Below are 13,924 nucleotides of genomic sequence, written 5' to 3'. Positions count from 1 at the left end.
TCGCTCCAGAGTATAAGTCGCACCACTATAAGAAAACGTATAATCCGAAAAATAAGGTACTTATTAATGCCTTATTCTGCATGGCCTTATTATACAACCAGTAAGCCATTAACTAAGAGTCTTTCCTCAATAACCTCAGAATTATTGCTTATTAGTAACCATAACCCTAACCCTTATATGTTCCCCTAGTGTCCAAATAACTCTAAATCAAAGGCCTACTGAAATGAGATTTTATTATTTAAACGGGGATAGCAGGTCCATTCTATGTGTCATACTTGATCATTTCGCGATATTGCTATATTTTCGCTGAAAGGATTTAGTAGAGAACATCCACGATAAAGTTCGGAACTTTCGGTGCTAAGACAAAAGCTCTGCCTCTACCGGAAGTCGAAGACAATGACGTCTAAAGTGTGATGGCTCCTCACATATTCACATTGTTTCTAATGGGAGCCTCCAACAAAAAGTGCTATTCGGACCGAGAAAACGACAATCTCACCATTAATTTGAGCGAAGATGGAAGGTTCGTGTTCGAGGATAGTAATAGTGACGGACTATAAAAAAAATAAAAAATAAATAAAATAAAATAAAACGCGATTGCATTGGGACTGATTCCGATGTTTTTAGACACATTTAGTAGGATAATTCTGGGAAATCCCTTATCTTTCTATTGTGTTGCTAGTGTTTTAGTGAGTTAAATAGTACCTGATAGTCGGAAGTGCACGTCCACTGGTGTCTTGACGCGCAGTGTCTCAGGGGAGTCGACGGCAGCTCTCCCGTCCAAAGGCACAACCTAGTAACTCACTTCTAGCTGATTTTGAGAAAACAAAGGAAAACCAATCTATCTTGATGCTGTCTTATAAGGATCTACCAAGTCATCAAACGTATAGATGTTTTCTTGAGCTTTCATTTTCTTGCCGATTGAGCCATGGATTGAATCTGCTCTCATGAACGTGTGCCCTTTCTCCAGATATTTTATCACAATCTCGAGTGGGCCCATTCTGCGTTTGCACATTGGGCAAGAGCCGTGTACAGCGTCCAGTTTTTTATTTTGACCTCCACAGTTATCTGCCCAAAAGAGTATGCAAGGGGAAGAATCAAGAACAACACATCTAATGAAGGTGCTTGCAACGTCCTGGGCCAATCTTCCAAATATCCCCTCGTGCCATAATATCACATAATCAGGTTGACCGTCGGCCCCCATTCGTGCAAATGTCTCATTAAAGACAATAAGGCGACTGACAAAGAAGCTTCGATTGGTCCCTTGAGATACTAGGTTTGGGGTGTCTTGATGTGCAGTGTCTCAGGGGAGTCGACGACAGCTGTATGGGCGGCACAAGCTCAGCTTTTTTCCGGTAAGAACTGACTTTTTAACCACAATTTTCTCACCGAAACCTGTTGGTTGACATTCCGTCGTGTTTCATGTTCGCTTGACCGCGCTCTGATCCATAGTAAATTTTCACCTCCAGGAATTTCAAACAAGGAATCACCGTGTGTTTGTGTGGCTAAAGGCTAAAGCTTCCCAACTCCATCTTGCTACTTTGACTTCTCCAATATTAATTGAACAAATCGCAAAAGATTCAGCAACACAGTTTTCCAAAATACTGTGTAATTATGCCGTTAAAGCAGAAGACATTTAGCTGTGTGTGTGTGCAGCGCTCATACTTCCTAAAAACCTGGGACATCTTGCGTACACGTCATCAATATACGACGTTTTCAAGACGAAACTCCCGGGAAATTTGAAATTGCAATTTAGTAAACTAAAAAGGCCGTATTGGCATGTGTTGCAATGTTAATATTTCCATCCATCCATCCATTTGCTACCGCTTATTCCCTTTTGGGGTCGCGGGGGGCGCTGGCGCCTATCTCAGCTACAATCGGGCGGAAGGCGGGGTACACCCTGTGTTAATATTTCATCATTGATATATAAACTATCAGACTGCGTGGTCGGTAGTAGTGGGTTTCAGTAGGCCTTTAAGTCTTTGTTATTTAGAATATGTTTCTTATACTAAGGTGTTACCAATATTTTTTTTATCAGGAAGGCCTTGCTTTACAGCGTTACAGCAGAAAAAAAATCGCTAGCGACAGCCGACTAAAAGACCGCCAAGCTAAACTAACCCTATCGCTAAAAGTCGCATTCAACCAACATTCTTTTTAAAAGCTGAAAATCCATAGAGGAGCTTTTATGCTTGCATGTACACTTGTATCGATTTTCTTACATTTCAATACACAGAACATTTTTAGTCGACTGGCTGCATCTTCTGTAAAGCCATTCTCCTTGAGTGTGTGTGTGTGTGTGTGTGTGTGTGTGTGTGTGTGTGTGTGTGTGTGTGTGTGTGCGTTTGTCAAAGTGACATATGGGGACATTTTTATGAAATTTCACCTTACATATGAGGACCTGTTGAAATATGAGGACATTTTCCATGTCCCCATATTTCCCGCAATGCTATCGTGTTCTAGACCCTCCCAGCATGTTCCCAGACCAAAAATCTCTAAAGTCTTCATTTGTCAAATTTTCAGAAAAAGTGTGTGAAAGTGTGTGTAATTTTTTGGGTCACTTTCGATTTTGCCCCTAGTGGCCATCTTTGCTATTATGACACACACACACACACACTTGTCCTCATATGTCATATGTCCTCATATGTCGTGTGGGGCAGAAACTCACACACTCCAACATTTGAAAAACATATAATCATTACAGCAATAAACATACTTTTGAAATCTAAATCAAATAACACATTTTCAACTGATCTGATGATCTCAACCTTTTTTATGTTAGTTTTATCTATTCATTTGGTTTATCTGGAGAGGATTTGGGCTAGACAATCAATAATAAAGGGATTATGGTGATGATTTAATCGGTTTGATTCAGTATTTTACTGTATTGGGCTTTTTTCTATTCTGTTGTCTAAAATACAATGCCGCACAATAATTACTTTGAATGTGCCTGAAAAAAAACCTTCAACCTTGATTGAGACAAAGGCGATAATTCAAATGGAATTCAAACTACATACAGTATTTAATATTTTCAAATGGTTACAATAGCACATGATATTGGTATTTTTATCTTTGGGACAAATTTTGGATTCAATTGGGGATTGTTTTTGGAGGTATTCACTTCACATTGTATTCAAGATGGTTACTTCCGCCCACTGTGAAGAGTCTCGGCGTCTGATTGGTCCAATTTTCAGTTAGGCGCCGCCTGATTGGCCGTTGGATGATGTCTGGCTTAACAGATGGCTAAATCACTAGTTAATTATTTTCCTCATGGAAGTTATACAGCTCACGTATCACACTTAATATTGAATATATATAAAAAGGGTTTTCCAAAAGGACCACTTATAATCGAAATACAAAACTTCACACACGATTTTGAGCACAACAGAGCGCTCAGTGAACAGCACTTCCGGGACCTGCATCACCAGAGGGGGACATCTATCTTGGCCACAAACCATCTTTGACAGTCTTCGGCAGCATGGTTGAATCAGGTGAGCATAAAATGGAGTTTAACGTAATTAAATAGACCAATGTTTTTTAACATAGGAAAATAGTTCATTGTAAACAACAGTTAAATGTTTGTTGTTATTAATTGCAATCAGATTTGATTTTATGAGGTCAAATTAAGCATTTCTGTTCTGGGCCAAGGCCAAGGCATTTAAATTTTTTTTTTTAAAGTTGCATGGAAGATTATAAGTAGCAGTGATTGTCACACACTAGGTGTGGTGAAATTATTCTCTGCATTTGACCCATCACCCTTGATCTATGCTAGTAAACCTTTTCTTAATTTTAAACAAGACAGACTAGAGTTCTTCAAATTGTTTATACTTTTTCTCAAATACAAATATTTCAAGCTGATAAGCACTGTGGAGTAGGCATGTTACTGATATTGTTACATTAGTTCTTTGTTTGAGAAGCTTCATGTCTGCACTGATCCTAAATTTAACAGTTTTTGAAGGGTTTGGTTCTTTGTTTTATTTCTGTGTCACTGACTTTTTTCATTTTTATGTGTGGATTTGTTAGGCGCATCAACACATGATATAGACATCGTGCCCAAAAGAAGAGCGAGACGTAATCCTGAGGCTGAAGCTACCGAGTATATTTGATCTGGATGTGACAAGTCTTGTTTTAAGGCCCAGTGGATCAATGATTGGAAAGGTATGTCTTGTTATGTATCATATCAATGGTAACTGTATCAACATCTCATTTGGATCATTTCCTTACTGTCTAATAGAGGTTGTATTATATGGCTTTAATTAGAAGTGTTTGGAATAACAGCGTTCCACGTCCCAAGAGCTAGCTTCTGTAGCCGAGGATCGGACCGCCAAGTGCCCTGCCTTCGGCTGCCGCCCAGTTCACAATGCACCCGACCTCTATGGCCCCTCGGAGTCTTGTTCACGAGTGGGGGAAGAGTGGATCGTGAGATCGACAGGCGGATCGGTGTGGGGTCTTCGGTAATGCGGACGTTGTATCGATCCGTTGTGGTGAAGAAGGAGCTGAGCCGGAAGGCAAAGCTCTCAATTTACCGGTCGATCTACGTTCCCATCCTCACCTATGGTCATGAGCTTTGGGTCATGACCGAAAGGATAAGATCACGGGTACAAGCGGCCCAAATGAGTTTCCTCCACCGGGTAGGGGTGCTCTCCCTTAGAGATAGGGTGAGAAGCTCTGCCATCCGGGAGGAACTCAAAGTAAAGCCGCTGCTCCTCCACATGGAGAGGAGCCAGATGAGGTGGTTCGGGCATCTGGTCAGGATGCCACCCGAACGCCTCCCTAGGGAGGTGTTTAGGGCACGTCCAACCGGTAGGAGGCCACGGGGAAGACCCAGGACACGTTGGGAAGACTATGTCTCCCGGCTGGCCTGGGAACGCCTCGGGATCCCCCGGGAAGAGCTAGACGAAGTGGCTGGGGAGAGGGAAGTCTGGGCTTCCCTGCTTAGGCTGCTGCCACCGCGACCCCACCTCGGAAAAGCGGAAGATGATGGATGGATGGATGGATGGTATAACAGCGGTATATGAAAACGATGTTACTAATGCTGTTACTTTTACCGGTAACGAGTAAGCTAATAACTTTTATGTACGCTACAACGCTGTTACGATGCGTTTTATGTAATGTGGCATGCTACTTTTGATGTGATTGTATGTCAACAAGACAGCGTTAGAAGCACAGAAGGGTTAGTGCAGGTAATATCTTTTTACTAATGAAAGCAACCCCCGGAAGTAATTACGAACACGATATCAAATAGAAAGAGGCCTCATCCACACACAAACAAAAACATTCAACAGAACTATCTTAACTGCCACTGCTAAGCTAAAAAATACAGCTGAACTATTCTGCGATGTCTGGGCGCTGAAGTCCCACGTCACTTGGCAAAAGGCACAGCTTTTTAAAGGCACACACACACTCTGCTCTCATGAAATGTCTCTCAACTGCATATGCTAGATATTTAAAACTTTTCTTTTTCAAGTAACACATTAATTACAAAACCCGTTTCCATATGAGTTGGGAAATTGTGTTAGATGTAAATCCAAACGGAATAATTTTTTTTACAAATAATAATTAACTTAGAATTTCATGGCTGCAATACGTGCCAAAGTAGTTGGGAAAGGGCATGTTCACCACTGTGTTACATCACCTTTTCTTTCAACAACACTCAATAACCGTTTGGGAACTGAGGAAACTAATTGTTGAAGCTTGGAAGGTGGAATTCTTTCCCATTCTTGTTTTATGTAGAGCTTCAGTCTCCTCTGTCGTATTTTACGCTTCATAATGCACCACACATTTTTGATAGGACTGCAGGCCGGCCAGGAAAGTACCTGCACTCTTTTTTTATGAAGCTGAACACGTGCTGAATGTGGCTTGGCATTGTCTTGCTGAAATAAGCAGGGGCGTACATGAAAAAGTCGGCGCTTAAATGGCAGCAAATGTTGTTCCAAACAGATGGGTAACTTACAGATGTGTAAGTTACCCATGCCTTGGGCACTAATGCACCCCCATACCATCACAGATGCTGGCTTTTGAACTTTGCGTCGATAACATTCTGGATGGTTCGCTTCCCCTTTGGTCCGGATGAAACGGTGTCCAATATTTCCAAAAATAATTTGAAATGTGGGCTCGTCAGACCACAGAACACCTTTCCACTTTGCATCAGCCCATCTTAGATGATCTCGGGCCCAGAGAAGCCGGCGGCGTTTCTGGAGGTTGATAATTGGCTTTCGCTTTGCATAATAGAGCTTTAACTTGCACTTACAGATATAGCAACACACTGTATTTAGTGACAGTGGTTTTCTGAAGTGTTCCTGAACTCATGTGGTGATATCCTTTAGAGATTGATGTCGGTTTTTGATACAGTGCCGTCTGAGGGATCGAAGGTCACAGTTATTCAATGTTGGTTTCCAGACATGCCGCTTACGTGGAGTGATTTCTCCGGATTCTCTGAACGTTTTGATGATATCATGGAGCGTAGATGTTGAAATCCCTAAATTTCTTGCAATTGCACTTTGAGAAAGGTTGTTCTTAAACTGTTTGACTATTTGCTCACACAGTTGTGGACAAAGGGGTGTACCTCGCCCCATCCTTTCCTGTTAAAGACTGAGCATTTTTTGGGAAGCTGTTTTTATAGCCAATCATGGCACCCACCTGTTCCAAATTAGCCTTCACACCTGTGGGATGTCCCAAATAAGTGTTTGATGAGCATTTCTTAACTTTATCAGTATTTATTGCCACCTTTCCCAACTTGTTTGTTGCGTGTTGCTGGCATCAATTTCTAAAGTTAATGATTATTTGCACCAAAAAAATGTTTATCAGTTTGAACATCAAATATCAATCAATCAATCAATGTTTACTTATATAGCCCTAAATCACTAGTGTCTCAAAGGGCTGCACAAACCACTACGACATCCTCGGTAGGCCCACATAAGGGCAAGGAAAACTCACACCCAGTGGGACGTCGGTGACAATGATGACTATGAGAACCTTAGAGAGGAGGAAAGCAATGGATGTCGAGCGGGTCTAACATGATACTGTGAAAGTTCAATCCACAATGGATCCAACACAGTCGCAAGAGTCTAGTCCAAAGCGGATCCAACACAGCAGCGAGAGTCCCGTTCACAGCGGAGCCAGCAGGAAACCATCCCAAGCGGAGGCGGATCAGCATCGCAGAGATGTCCCCAGCCGATACACAAGCAAACATATGTTGTCTTTGTAGCATATTCAACTGAATATGGGTTGAAAATGATTTGCAAATCATTGTATTCTGTTTATATTTACATCTAACACAATTTCCCAACTCATATGGAAACGGGGTTTGTACTTAATTTAATAATTATTTACATTTATGAAAGAGTAATTCTGTTTGTAATAGAATTTTTAGTCAAGTAATGACTATTATTATTGCTTTTTAAAACAGATATTCCAAACATTGTTAATTGATAAACTGTTTTATCAGGATATCAATCAATCAATCAATGTTTACTTATATAGCCCTAAATCACTAGTGTCTCAAAGGGCTGCACAAACCACCACGACATCCTCGGTAGGCCCACATAAGGGCAAGGAAAACTCACACCCAGTGGGACATCGGTGACAATAATGATCCAGTGGGACGTCTGTGACAATAATGATTATGAGAACCTTAGAGAGGAGGAAAGGAATGGATGTCGAGCGGGTCTAACATGATACTGTGAAAGTTCAATCCACAATGGATCCAACACAGTCGCGAGAGTCCAGTCCAAAGCGGGTCCAACTCAGCAGCGAGAGTCCCGTTCACAGCGGAGCCAGCAGGAAACCATCCCAAGCGGAGGCGGATCAGCAGCGCAGAGATGTCGAGGCGGATCAGCAGCGCAGAGATGTCCCCAGCCGATACACAGGCAAGCAGTACATGGCCACCGGATCGGACCGGACCCCCTCCACAGGGGAGAGTGGGACATAGAAGAAAAAAAAAAGAAACAGCAGATCAACTGGTCTAAAAAGGGAGTCTATTTAAAGGCTACAGTATACAAATGAGTTTTAAGGTGAGACTTAAATGCTTCTACTGAGGTGGCATCTCGAACTGTTACCGGGAGGGCATTCCAGAGTACTGGAGCCCGAACGGAAAACGCTCTATAGCCCGCAGACTTTTTTTGGGCTTTGGGAATCACTAACAAGCCGGAGTCCTTTGAACGCAGATTTCTTGCCGGGACATATGGTGCAATACAATCGGCAAGATAGGATGGAGCTAGACCGTGTAGTATTTTATACGTAAGTAGTAAAACCTTAAAGTCACATCTTAAGTGCACAGGAAGCCAGTGCAGGTGAGCCAGTACAGGCGTAATGTGATCAAACTTTCTTGTTCTTGTCAAAAGTCTAGCAGCCGCATTTTGTACCAACTGTAATCTTTTAATGCTAGACATGGGGAGACCCGAAAATAATACGTTACAGTAGTCGAGGCGAGACGTAACAAACGCATGGATAATGATCTCAGCGTCTTTAGTGGACAGAATGGAGCGAATTTTAGCGATATTACGGAGATGAAAGAAGGCCGTTTTAGTAACGCTTTTAAAGTGTGCCTCAAAGGAGAGAGTTGGGTCGAAGATAATACCCAGATTCTTTACCGTGTCGCCTTGTTTAATTGTTTGGTTGTCAAATGTTAGAGTTGTATTATTAAATAGAGTTCGGTGTCTAGCAGGACCGATAATCAGCATTTCCGTTTTTTTGGCGTTGAGTTGCAAAAAGTTAGCGGACATCCATTGTTTAATTTCATTAAGACACGCCTCCAGCTGACTACAATCCGGCGTGTTGGTCAGCTTTAGGGGCATGTAGAGTTGGGTGTCATCAGCATAACAGTGAAAGCTAACACCGTATTTGCGTATGATGTCACCTAGCGGCAGCATGTAGATGCTGAAGAGTGCAGGGCCAAGGACCGAACCCTGGGGAACTCCACACGTTACCTTAACGTAGTCCGAGGTCACATTGTTATGGGAGACACACTGCATCCTATCAGTAAGATAAGAGTTAAACCAAGACAGGGCTAAGTCTGACATACCAATTCGTGTTTTGATACGTTCTAATGAAATATTATGATCGACGGTATCGAAAGCAGCGCTAAGATCGAGGAGCAGCAACATAGATGACGCATCAGAATCCATTGTTAGCAATAGATCATTAGTCATTTTTGCGAGGGCTGTCTCCGTCGAGTGATTTGCCCTGAAACCGGATTGAAAGGTTTCACATAGATTGTTAGACGCTAAGTGTTCATTTAACTGCTCCGCAACAATTTTTTCGAGGATTTTTGAAATAAAGGGAAGGTGAGACACCGGTCGGTAGTTTACCATGAGGTCAGGATCGAGGTTAGGTCTTTTAAGAAGAGGATGAATAACCGCTTTTTTGAATGCTAGGGGAACAGTGCCCGAGGAAAGTGATAAGTTTATAATATTTAGCACTGATGGACCTAATAATACAAAGAGCTCCTTGATCAGTTTCCCAGGAAGAGGGTCAAGTAAACATGTTGTTTGTTTTATTCCATTTACACGTTGTAACAATTCCTCTAATGTTATTTCCTCAAAACGAGAGAAACTATTTTGGAGGGCAGTATCCGCCGTATATACAATCGTGTCAGTGTTAATAGAACCCCGTTGTAGCTGGGACGCATTGTCTTTAATCTCCTTTCTAATGACTTCAATTTTCTTACTAAAGAATTGCATAAAGTCATCAGCTGAGTGGGTGGAGCTACTGGAAGGAGTCCCTTGTTGGGTTAGCGATGCTACCGTACTAAACAAAAATTTAGGATCGTTTTTATTACAGTGGATGAGATTTGAGTAATAATTAGCTTTAGCTAAGGTAAGCATGCGTTTATAAGTTATTAAACCATCACTAAATGCTTGATGGTGCACCTCAAGTTTAGTCGTGCGCCATTTGCGTTCCAGCTTTCTGCATAATAATTTCTGAGCTCTAGTTTCTTCTGTAAACCACGGGGTGCGCTTTTTTGGAGCCTTTTTTAACTTTAGCGGTGCTATGTTATCAATGGTTTCGCGCAGGGCGTCGTTAAAGTTGTTAGTGAGGTTATCAATAGAGCCCACATACTTTGGGAATGGTGCCATTACCGAGGGCAGTAGGTCAGCAAGAGTTGTCGTTGTGGCCGTATTAATGTTGCGGCTGCTATAGCAGTTATTATTATTATTAGTTTGACGAACATGCGTCTGAACCTCGAATTTTATAAGGTAATGATCGGACAATACTTTAGTATACGGGAGTATCGTAACTTTGGAAGCGGTGATACCCCTGACAAGCACTAGGTCTATCGTATTACCGTTGCGATGCGTGGGTTCATTTATTATTTGTGTGAGACCACAGCTATCAATTATAGTCTGGAGCGCTACGCACGGTGGGTCCGATGGGGTATTCATATGGATATTAAAGTCCCCCATTATGATTATATTATCGGCGTGTGTCACTAGATCAGCAACGAACTCTGAGAATTCATTGATAAAGTCCGAACAGGGCCCTGGGGGGCGGTAGATAACAGCCAGGTGTAGAGGCAGCGGTGTGACAGACCTCATAGTAAGCACCTCAAACGATTTATATTTATTATTTATGTTAGGACTAAGGTTAAAGTTTTCGTTGTATATTAGTGCGACCCCCCCACCCCTTTTAAGCGGACGGGCAATATGCGCATGTGTAAAGTTAGGAGGACATGCCTCATTTAGCGCAAAAAAGTCGTTTGGTTTAAGCCAGGTTTCACTGAGACCGATGACGTTAAGATTGTTGTCTCTGATGATATCATTAACTAACAACGTTTTGGGAGACAATGATCTTATGTTTAAAAAACCTATATTATAGGTAGTGGGCTGTTTTAGGGAATTTTTGATCAAATTATCCGTAGTAGCAATATTAATAATGTTGTGTTTATTATGCCCAGTGCATTCAGTATAATTACGACCATATCTAGGAATTGATACGACGGGAATGTTCCGATTGTTTGATTGTTGCTTTGATAAACTGCACGCATCATGGTTAGCCTCCTCAGTAACGGGGATTTTCCGATTGTTTGTTTGTTGCTTTGATAAACTGCACGCATCATAGTTAGCCACCTCAGTAAAACACATGTCCAACTCTGAAACACTCAAAGCAGAAAAAAACTTGTTCTAATTTAACTGACTCCTTACCCAGACCAGTAGTCTCGCATCCTTTATTTAAATCCGTCTTCAGGGTGGAGGGGAGTGGTGTTCTGTGGGGATTAGCCTTCTGCTTTGTTTTTAGCCCCGCTCGACATCCGCGTTTCCGATCACACCGCTGGCGTCTGCTCCGTAGACGGCCCCCGCTGCTACAAGACTCCGCTGCTTCACGGGCCGCTGGATGTAGCCGCCGACGTATCCCCATGCTAGTTAGCATGTTTAGCACTCCCGCGTCTATCAGTCCAAAACGGCCCGATATGTCCATATCCAGAAGTGTCTGGCGGTCGTACGTGATCACGGAGTGACCACGATGCGAGGCAGCCATGAAGTCTGCAGAACTGTCCGGCATTTCCGCCAAATGTTCCATCTTTAGCAAGAGCACCGCAGTGTCGCAGCCCGTCCGGGCGCCGCCATCTTGCGGAATGTGGTGTATTTGCTCTTGCATCAATTTAAAAAGGTTCTTTTGTGGTCGAGTACCGAGGGAAGTTCATCTCAAGACATGAGCGGGACAAGAGACAGAAACCCTCTATAAATATCTTTACTATTTATCTGGCATTATATGCTCATAATGTTAACAACAAAAAGTGCTGATAATGTTATAATGAATAAGTTCTAACATTATTTTTATGTGTTTTGTTGCAGACACCAACTGTTGATGTTCTATCTCAACATTCTCCAGATTCATGTGACCGATAAACCGACTTCATCCCTCCAACAGGTTATTACTTGACTATTTTACTATCCATCCATCCATCCATTTTCTACTACCTGTCCCTTTTTTGGGTTGGCGGGGTGTGCTTGAGCCTATCTGAGCTGCATTCGGGCGGAAGGCGGAGTACACCCTGGACAAGTCGCCACCTCATTACACGGCCAACACAAATAGACAACATTTACACTCACATTCACACACTAGGGCCAATTTAGTGTTGCCAATCAACCTATCCCCAGGTGCATGTCTTTGGAGGTAAGATGAAGCCGGAGTACCCGGAGGGAACCCACGCAGTCACGGGGAGAACATGCAAACTCCACACAGAAAGATCACGAGCCCAGGATTTAACTCAGGACTACTCAGGACCTTCGATTTGTGACGCACATGCACTTACCCCTGTTCCACCGTGCTGCCCTATATCTGCTAAAAACTTGACATAACCTATACTTCAAAAGACATTTAATCCTTTTAACCTCTCACAGATCAGTTTATATGACAACATTTTTTAAGCGTACATCCATGTTAGTCTGTGGAATTTACAACTCATGTTTAGCAAAACAGGAGATGTTACAGGTCAGCAACATGAATTCTATATGTGATCACTTGTCATGTACTCATATTGTTTGAACTAAAAAAGACTTCAGTGTGTTTCATATAAGGTCCTCATATTTTTCTGAACCACATTAGTGTGTGTTACAATGTTTAATTCAAAGCTTTAAAATGAGTGTTTCAATCCAGGTCCTCATATTTTCTGAACCACATTTTAGTGAATGTTACATTCTTAAATAATAGTCTAAGAGCTAAAACGCTATAATAATCTTTACTGTTTATGTAGAATTATATGCTCAGAATATTATCAACCAAAAGTGGTTGTTAATGTTATAATTAATTAGTTCTGACATTATATTTTTGTGTTTTGTTGCAGACACCAACTGTTGGGGTTCTATCTCAACATTCTCCAGATTCAGATGTGAGCGATAAACCGACTTCATCCCTCCAACAGGTTATTACAAGTCTATTTTTACTATATCTGCTCTAAATGTGACCCAACCTATATTTTGAAAGACATTTATTAATTTTAATCTCTCACAGATCAGTTTATATGACAACATTTTCGTAAGAGTACATCCATGTTAGTCAGTAAGGAGTTTGGAACTCATGTTTAGCAAAACAGGAGATGTTACAAGTCAACAACATACATTCTACATGTGACCCCTCGTCATGTCCTTATATTGTTTGAACCAAGAAAGACTTAGGTGTGTTTCATATAAGGTCCTCATATTTTCTAAACCAGATTAGTGTGTGTTACAATGTTAATGTCCAAGCTTTAAAATGTGTGTCTCAATTCAGGTCCTCATATTTTCTGAACCAGATTTTAGTGTGTTTTATATTCTTAATTAATTGTCTAAGAGCTGAAACTCTGTAATAATCTCTACTATTTATCTGGCATTGTATGCTCAGAGTTTTATCCACAAAAAGTGCTGATAATGTTATAATTAATTAGTTCTGACATTATATTTTTGTGTTTTGTTGCAGAAACCAACTGTTGAGGTTCCATCTCAACATTCTCCAGATTCAGATGTGAGCCATTAACTGACTTCATCCCTCCAACAGGTTATTACATGTCTATTTTTACTATATCTGCTCTAAATTTGACCCAACCTATATTTTGAAAGACATTTATTTATTTTAATCTCTCACAGATCAGTTTATATGACAACTTTTTCGCAAGGGTACATCCATGTTAGTCATTAGAAAGTTTAGAACTCATGTTTAGCAAAACAGGAGATGTTACAAGTCAACAACATAAATTCTACATGTGAGCACTCGTCATGTCCTTATATTGTTTGAAGCAAGAAAGACTTAGGTGTGTTTCATATAAGGTCCTCATATTTTCTGAACCAGAAAATGTGTGTTACAATGTTAATGTCAAAGCTTTAAAATGAGTGTCTCAATTCAGGTCCTCATATTTTCTGAACCAGATTTTTGTGTGTGTTACATTCTTAATGAATTGTCTAAGAGCTGAAACTCTGTAATAATCTTTACCCTTTATCTGGCATTGTATGCTCAG

The 13,924-nt window shown here is 41.3% G+C and overlaps 1 protein-coding gene and 1 long non-coding RNA gene across 3 annotated transcripts in view; both read left to right on the top strand.

Moving 5' to 3' along the window:
* The window catches only part of LOC133568551 (corticotropin-releasing factor receptor 2), a 170,460-nt gene that overhangs the window by 67,579 nt on the left and 88,957 nt on the right, over positions 1–13,924 (top strand). The gene's annotated exons all lie outside the window — the stretch shown is intronic.
* Positions 3,343–13,467, top strand: LOC133568552 (uncharacterized). 2 transcript variants are annotated; one of them, XR_009809624.1, is made up of 5 exons: positions 3,357–3,485; positions 4,018–4,152; positions 11,787–11,862; positions 12,779–12,856; positions 13,390–13,467. It is a non-coding gene; the product is annotated as an uncharacterized LOC133568552 (long non-coding RNA). The 2 variants fall into 2 exon arrangements; XR_009809623.1 differs by having other exon boundaries at positions 3,343–4,152.

The sequence above is a fragment of the Nerophis ophidion genome, linkage group LG14, assembly GCF_033978795.1.
Source record: "Nerophis ophidion isolate RoL-2023_Sa linkage group LG14, RoL_Noph_v1.0, whole genome shotgun sequence".
NCBI classification, from domain to species: domain Eukaryota; kingdom Metazoa; phylum Chordata; class Actinopteri; order Syngnathiformes; family Syngnathidae; genus Nerophis; species Nerophis ophidion.
The sequence above is the reverse complement of the archived record's forward strand: the minus strand, read 5'-3'. Positions and strand labels throughout refer to the sequence as shown.